Below are 7,876 nucleotides of genomic sequence, written 5' to 3' on the forward strand. Positions count from 1 at the left end.
ACAGTGATCTAGGGTTTGGTCCAGAAGGAACGGAGAAGTCGGGTGGGGGACAGGCAGTTGTGTACGAGGCCTGGCTGTCTTTTGATCAGATGCTGTGTCATCTGATGCCCCTGTGGGAAAACTTTCCTCCACCACGTCTGGATCCACGGGGCCATGGGATGAAGCTTTGGGGAGGAGCAGTGTGTGAAGATAGTAGTTCCTGGAGTATTTTCCCCTCCCTGTATCTTCTGTTTCCTTTCCCCACTTCCAACGTGGTGGCAGGCTCGGATCTTATAGTCTCGGGGCAGGGGTGGTATCCCTGAGCATGTTTGGAAGATGGAGCAGGAGACATGCAGCCTGCAAGCCTCTCTGAGTTGTGCTTTCTAGAAGTTTCTTTAAGGAAACACGCCCAGGCTCTGAAAGAAGTGAGAGGAAGAGACTATAAAGAGAATGTTTTGAAGAAATAAGGTTGCCCAAGCTTCCCTCTTGCTCTGATTTCGCCTCCAAACTGGAAACAGAGACCCCAGACGGGAGTTGAAGACAAGGCCTGGGGTGTACGTGCTGGTTTTCTTTTGGTACATCACCTATCCCCACAAAGCTGGAAGCTTAAAATACCACTCACGGTTTTGGTTCTGTAGAACCAGCCAGTCTCACTTACAAGCTACAATTCTGTCCTGTAGGTCCAATCTGGTGGAGCTGGATCTCTGCTCAGAGTATCACAAGACTGAAGTCAGGGTGTCAGCCAGGCTGGGAGAAATCCACTCCAAGCTCACTTGGATTGGAAGAACTCAGTTTCCTGGCGCTCGTGGGGCTGAGGCCCATGCTCCCCTGCTGGCCGCCAGTCAGGGCCGCTCTCCATTCTCCCTTCAGGCCAACAGTGGTGTGTTGAATCCTTCCCGTGCTTTGAATCCTTGACATCCTCTTCTATAAGCAGGAAAAATGCTCTGCTTGTAAAAGACTTAGGTAATTAGGTCAGTTCCACGTGAATGCTCTCCCTAATGTAAGGTCAACTGATTCAGAACTTCAGTTACACCTGCAAAATCTCTACACAGCAGTACCCAGACTACTGTTTGTTGATCACTAAGGGAAGGCGTGTGTACCCCTGGAGCCAGGAATCCTGGAGGCTGTCATAGACTTCTACCTCCTGTACTCCTGGAGCAAGCAACTGAAACTTGCTTCCCTGCAGAACCATTAAGGCAGCAGAAGGACAGAGGGGGTAATGCCGTCCAGGGATACAGGATCACAGGGACCCCTGCAGAGATGCTCACACAGTCCAGGTTTGACATGAGACTAACAGGACAATGTTAACTCCCCAGTCATGAAGCCACCACGTGGAACTGGACAGTGGGCATGTGAGAAGTGACCGGCTGTAATCGTGCTCTCAAAAGCATGCGCTTAGACACACCATTAGAAATGAAATTGACTTACAGAAATCAATGACAGTGATATTTCTTTCACAGCCACAGGATAGCAGTGGGAGACCTCAGTACCTTCAACACTACCTCTAGTACCTGATATGTTTTTTCTTGACTGAATGAGTGAACAAAGGAATGAAACTAGTAATGAATGGTTGGCAAAAGTTCACAAGAGCCATCAGCTTCATGAATCAACCTTTCTTTAAGTAATGGGAAAGGAAAAAAATGTGTCAGGGAAGCTCTTCAAAAAAAAGTGTTTGGTGAAAAGTTATTAAGTATTATGTTAAAAAATAATTCTTTAATCAAGATTCCTGGGAAAATGCTAGATCACAATGGTAAGCCAGTTTCTTTCCTGCAGGATTTTTTTTTTTTTACATCTTTTACAATGCCAGTGTACATTATTATATAATAACATATGTGGGACAGTATATGTATCATTTTCAAAATTCATTTGAAAACAGAGAGGTCCCTTTGTTCCTGACAGTGTATTGATAAGAATGAGCTGGGTCATGCCATTGTAACGAAATCTCAGTGGTTTACAACAATGTTTCTCTTCTCTTTCACTTTACATGACAACTGCTAGGTGGCCGTAGATCTTTTCAACATCTTCTTCACTCTTGGATGAAGACTAAGAGGGCAGCTCCCATATACACCACTGCTGGTCTCGTGGTGGAAATCAAAATAAAACTGTAGAATCTTGCCATGGTCTTAAGATCTTGCTGGAAGTGGCACCCATTTTATTGGCGGAAACAAGTCTCACATGGTCAAGTCTCATATAAATAGACCATATATAACCCTCATACGGGGAGCATTTAGCAATACTGTTTGTGTGTGGAACACACTTTTTAAAAGCCCCACATTAGGGATGGAGAACTTGACAGTCACTCTGGGCTGGGGACACCCCATATTGCCAATGACAGAGGAAGGAGTCAGAACCACAGGGTAGAGTGAGATTAGACCATAGACAAATCTTGGCTTTCACCCCAAATCTATCATACTTGTAGTTTGTGCTTTTCTGTCAACTTGAGAAAAATGGTAAACAAAAGCAAAAGGTATAATTAGCTGAACTTTCACTGCTTTAGCTTAATATGCCTAGATATTTTTAAAAGAAGAAAAACATTAACTCTTCCACTATCTTTGGCCTAAAAATTCTGATTGTTGGCCATATCCAAGAGAAAATTGAAACCTGCCTGCTCCTCTTGAAAGGGAGCAGAGTTTATTTGGTTTTCCTTATGCTATGAATGATACGGAACTCCATGAATAGGAAATTAGCACAGGCCACCCGAGGCTCATCTTTCCTGACAGGGCTGTGAGCAGGTCCGATTGGCGCTGCCAATGTGTCACTGCAAATAGGTGCAGATGACTTGATGAAAAACAAACAGTTGTGTCTAAATGACTACCTAACTCTGGGCTATATCTGAGCGGATAACAAAGCTGGTGAAAGGCTTCAAAATCCCAATGAGAGAACATGGTATTCTGCTACCAAAATAAGGAAGAGGATTTAAGAGAAAATTTCTTTTTCTACTTGTTGCCCTTACCTTCTCTTCTTTTGAGCTTGGCAGGGGACTGAGAGAACTTGCCCAAATTGAGAAAAAATAAAAACAATAAGTATGGTCATTACCAGCTGGGATCTGTAATTAGCCAATAGGTATAGTCAAACTTCGGGCTTCCCAGGTGGCACAGTAGAAAAGAATCTGCCAGCCAGTGCAGAAGATGCAAGAGATGTGAGTTTGATCCCTGGATCAGGAAGATCCCCTGGAGCAGGAAATGGCAACCCACTCCAGTATTCTTTCCTGGGAAACCCCACAGAGAGAGGAGCCTGGCGAGCTACAGTCCATGGGGTTGCAAAGAGTCAGACATGACTGAGCACTCAAACTTCATTCTCCTGGCTGCATCCTGAAAGCACATCAAATTTTTACAGATAATCCCAGTAACAGTTTCATCCCAGTGAATCCATATCTGACATTTCCAGAGTAGGGATTACTCAGCGAGCTCCACTTCTGTAAGAAATACCTTTATACTCTTGCCCTGAGTTGCTGACCTGTTCAATACAGTTAGAGAACCACTTTCAAGATCAGCTTTAAAACAGGATCACATCTACTGGACTCGCTCACCTGTCACTGCCTCCACCATTCACTCTGGTCCCTTCATTAAAGAAACTTTTCTAATGATGTGAAAACAAACTTTTAATATACACTCACCACACAGACATATACCATGTACAGTTATATGTCTTAAGTTAAAACTTACTTTAAAACCAAACAGTTATACATTAGTAGCTAGAAAGACCATGATTGAAATCTTCTGTTCTAACAAAGCTTCTTTAAGGTGGTCTTAATTGATGCCCTATCAAAAAGCCTAGAACTGACCCACAGAGTGTTTTATAAATGTGTGGGTTTACCCTTTCCTGGGTCATGTGTTTTGAACAGCATAACTATTAAGGCTTGTATTTTCATCCCTGCTCCCAAGCTACTTGGCTTCACAGACAATACAATTGAGCTGAATTTGATTTTGAATGAAACTAGTCCTTGTTCTCAGCTACATGTCATCAGGATTTGCAGCCAGTACCCCAGGTGGATATGATGGGCTTTTTCTTTACACACAAAAGAAGTTGTGTTTCAAGTCTTTTAAGTGGTTTTATGCAAAATAAGTTAGTTTGTACTGCCTAAAATGAGGACAAAGCCATCAGAGTGTTTACAAAACAATAATCTACACTCTTCTCCTCCACGTGGGTTTTTTGTTTGTTTGTATTTTGGCCTTGCCACACACCATGTGGAATCTTAGTTCCCAACCAGGGATCAAAACTGCACCCCCTGCAGTGGAAGTGCAGTCTTAACCACTGGACCACCAGGGACGTCCCCACATGTCTTTATAAGAGTTTGATTAAATTATTTTGTTAGGTAAAACCTATCATTAAGATGTAATAAGAACCCCCTACATAACTTATAACTAGAAGTCAGGGCTAATCACCTTGAAACACTGAACAATTTCTCAACTTGGTGCTTATTATTAAACTGTCCAGAGAAATGGAATATGATATTTTATTTTCTTCTAGGCTATGAAGAATATATACTATAGTTATAGCTTTGATTTTTAAGTGTTATAAGTTATTTTCCAACTTTTCATAGTACCAGAGAACTAGAGGAAATTTGAAGAAAGAAGAAAATGGTCAGAACTCCTGTCAGTGAAGACCACAGATGTGAGCTAACTTGACTATGGCAAATTACTCCCTGTTGGAGAGAAAAGAGTATGTCGTTGGCTTATAAATATTTCAGGTGGAAAGTTTTAAATTTCCCTTTTATAAAAGCCAGCTTTAAGAGAACCTGAATCCCGTTGCCTGAACCCAAAACTTTTCACTTTTCCCTTTCCCTTCCATGACCCCTTCCCACCCCATCTGCATAAAACTTTCAAAAAATATAAAGCATCCCTTTTAGAATCCAATAGACAAATTCACCATGAAGAATTTTACACCTTGGGGAATGTAAAAGGTCATTTTCCATGAGCCTAACAAAGAAAATTTCTGTCCTGCCGAGAAGTCATGACCACATTTGATGACAGGTTTTCCTTACATCTTGATGATATTCACTCACACTCAACCGAGAAAACAGAACAGATGCTTCTCCGATTTCATAGCACAAATCCACAAACCTTCTTTTATTTTTCTCTATTTTGGCTGTGCCGGGTCTCAGCTGGGGCACGCTGGATGTTTAGTTGTGGCATGTGGGATCCAGTTCCCCAGCCAGGCATTGAACCTGGGCCCCCCTGCATTGGACCACCGGAGAAATTCCCACAAGGCTTCTCTTACCCACTCGTGTTCTTTGTTCTCCCCTTTGCTGAGGGAAGAGGTGCTTCTGCTCCTACTCAGTATCTCTTCTGACCCTCTGGAGCCATCTCTCTCTCATTTTTACCAGGAGGCCCTCCACCCTTGCACTTCTTCCCCCCATCCTTTATTTTTCATTCTCTGAATCCCTCAGCATATAGACATGCTTATGTGTTTCATTCTCAAAAAACCAACGATGAGTACAATTAAAACACTCCTTCGGCCCCACAGCACCCTCTCCTCCTGACTCACTGCTCTTCTCATCTTCGGAGCAAAACTTCTCAAAATGTATGTCTACACACTGTCTTCACCCCCAAACCCCCTTCTCCCCTCCCCTGACTGCACTTAACAGGGTTACTGACAAGCTGTATGTTGCCATTCCCAAGGTCATGTACCTGCTGCCCTCATGTAACCTGAACTCCCAAGAGCTGTCAAACAGGGGACCACTCCCTCATTCTTCAAACACATTTCCCCCTTGATAGTTCCACACCTTCCTTAGTTTCCTCCTATGTTCCTGCCCACTGCTTTTCTGTCTCTCATGCTCCTCCTCTTCCTTGGCCCAGGCTCTAAGGTTGCAATGCCTCGGATTTAGTCCTCCTTCTCAGCACTTATTCCCTGAGATGAAATACTATTTGTGTGCTAGTGACTTCAGAGTCCTCAGTTAGGACTCATACTGCAAATAACCAAAAATCAAACTGTCTTAAGTAATAAAGGGGGGTTATTGGTTCCCATAACTGAAAAGTTCAGATGCAAGATATTTTTCGTGGCTTCAGCAACATTATCAGGAATTTCTTTTCAAGTGTCTGTCCCACCTCCAATGTTATTGGCTTCATTTCAAGCTGATGTCCTTCGTGTTGAGAAAATGGCTACAGCAGTTACAGATATTAATCACAAATCATGCTGCCAAAATGAGAGAGAAGGTTGATTTCTAGTTGCTTTCTTCATGCTCTCAGAAGAACAGGAAACATTCTTTCTTAGAAGATCCCAGAAGTGTGACTCCACATGTCCCATGGGCCCCAGTTTTTCACAGACATACTTCTAATCTATTTCCTTTGGATAAGGTAATGCCATGTGCAGGGTGGCTTCAATCTAAGTTACCTAAGTCAATAACAATGACATAGGAGAGGATTATCTTGATGAAGATAAAACAGTCATGAATCCATGTCAGATTTCAGGTGAGGAGTCAATTCCCTCCTAATAATATGGGTGTCACACAGTGGTGATGGGAAAGAAAGCATTGGGGGAGGTACCTCATACTGTTTCCAAAATTATGCTTTATCTCTGATTTCTTTTCTGTGCTCCAGACTTAAATATCCAACTATCTGTTTTGACATTTTGTGATATAATCAAATGAGTACTCTTGACTCTCTGTTACCCCCATCTGCCCTCACCAAGTCTGGTTTCTCCAACAAGGACCTCCTTGAATAGCACAGGGAACTCTGTTCAATGTTATGTGGCAACCTGGATGGAAGGGGAGTTTAGGGGAGAATGGACACATGTATATGTATGGCTGAGTTGCTCCATGGTACACCTAAAACTATCACAACATTGTTAATAAGCTATACTCCAATATGAAGTTTAAAAAAATTAAAAAAGAAATCCAGTTTCTTACCTAATATTCTGTTGTCCATAAACGGAACCACTATCACTTTGCAAAAGACCAAGATTTAGAGATTTCCTTTGTCTTCTTGCTTGTCCTGACGCTCATAATCTAATCCACCACCAAGTCCTATTGGTTCTATGTCCCAGTTATATACTGCGGCTATTCATTTCCCCGTCTCCCTCCACTGTCACCTTCTAGGTTCACGTCATCACTGTCTCTTGCCTAAACTATCGCAATCACCAATCAAATGTTGTCCTGATTTCCTTCTTGCCCTCCTATAATCCATTCTCAAAGGAGCCTCCAGAGCGGTCTTTCCAAAAAATCTGATCATTGCCTTTCAAAGGCTCTTAAATGTCACTGCCATTTTTAAATCCCTTTAGTAATTTCTCAATCTATTTTTTAAAAATATTTATTTATTTGGCTATGCCAGGTCTTAGTTACCACACATGGGATCTAGTTCCCTGACCAGGAATCGAACCTGGGCCCCCCTGCATTGGGAGCTCAGAGTCTTAGCCACTGGACCACCAGGGAAGTCCCCCTCTCAGCCTGTTTAGGTGGAAACCTCAACTCTTTATATGAAGGCCCTCCCTCATCTAGCTCAGGCCCACCTCTCCATCATTATCTCATTCCACTTCCTCTGTTCTCTTGTTCAAGAGACAGGCCTTTTTCACATGCTGCACATGATCAGTTTGGATTTTCTTTCACTGTTGAACTCTTAGATCTCAACAGCCCGTTCTTTGATCATAACCTCTTATCCTTCCTGTTTCCTCCCTCCTACTTCAGTCACTCCTCCTTATGTTCTCCAGGCCCTGACTCCTTCCCCGATCCACAGTGTAGCCATCCCTCCACCTGTGCTTGCTTCCTGGCCAGCCAAGACAACGTTGAGAAATTCTACAATCACACATTAGCACCATTGTCTGATCTGACCTTTGGCCTTGGCTCTACCCAACACATTCTTCAACAATCTTCCTCGTGTCTCAAGCCAGATCTTCTTTCATTCCCTTTAAATTGTCATCAATCTTCAATGTCATCCCCTCTCTCATCATCTAGCTTCTTTTA

This window comes from Bison bison, unplaced genomic scaffold, assembly GCF_000754665.1.
Source record: "Bison bison bison isolate TAMUID 2011002044 unplaced genomic scaffold, Bison_UMD1.0 scf7180017864473, whole genome shotgun sequence".
In the NCBI taxonomy this organism is placed as follows: Eukaryota; Metazoa; Chordata; class Mammalia; order Artiodactyla; family Bovidae; genus Bison; species Bison bison.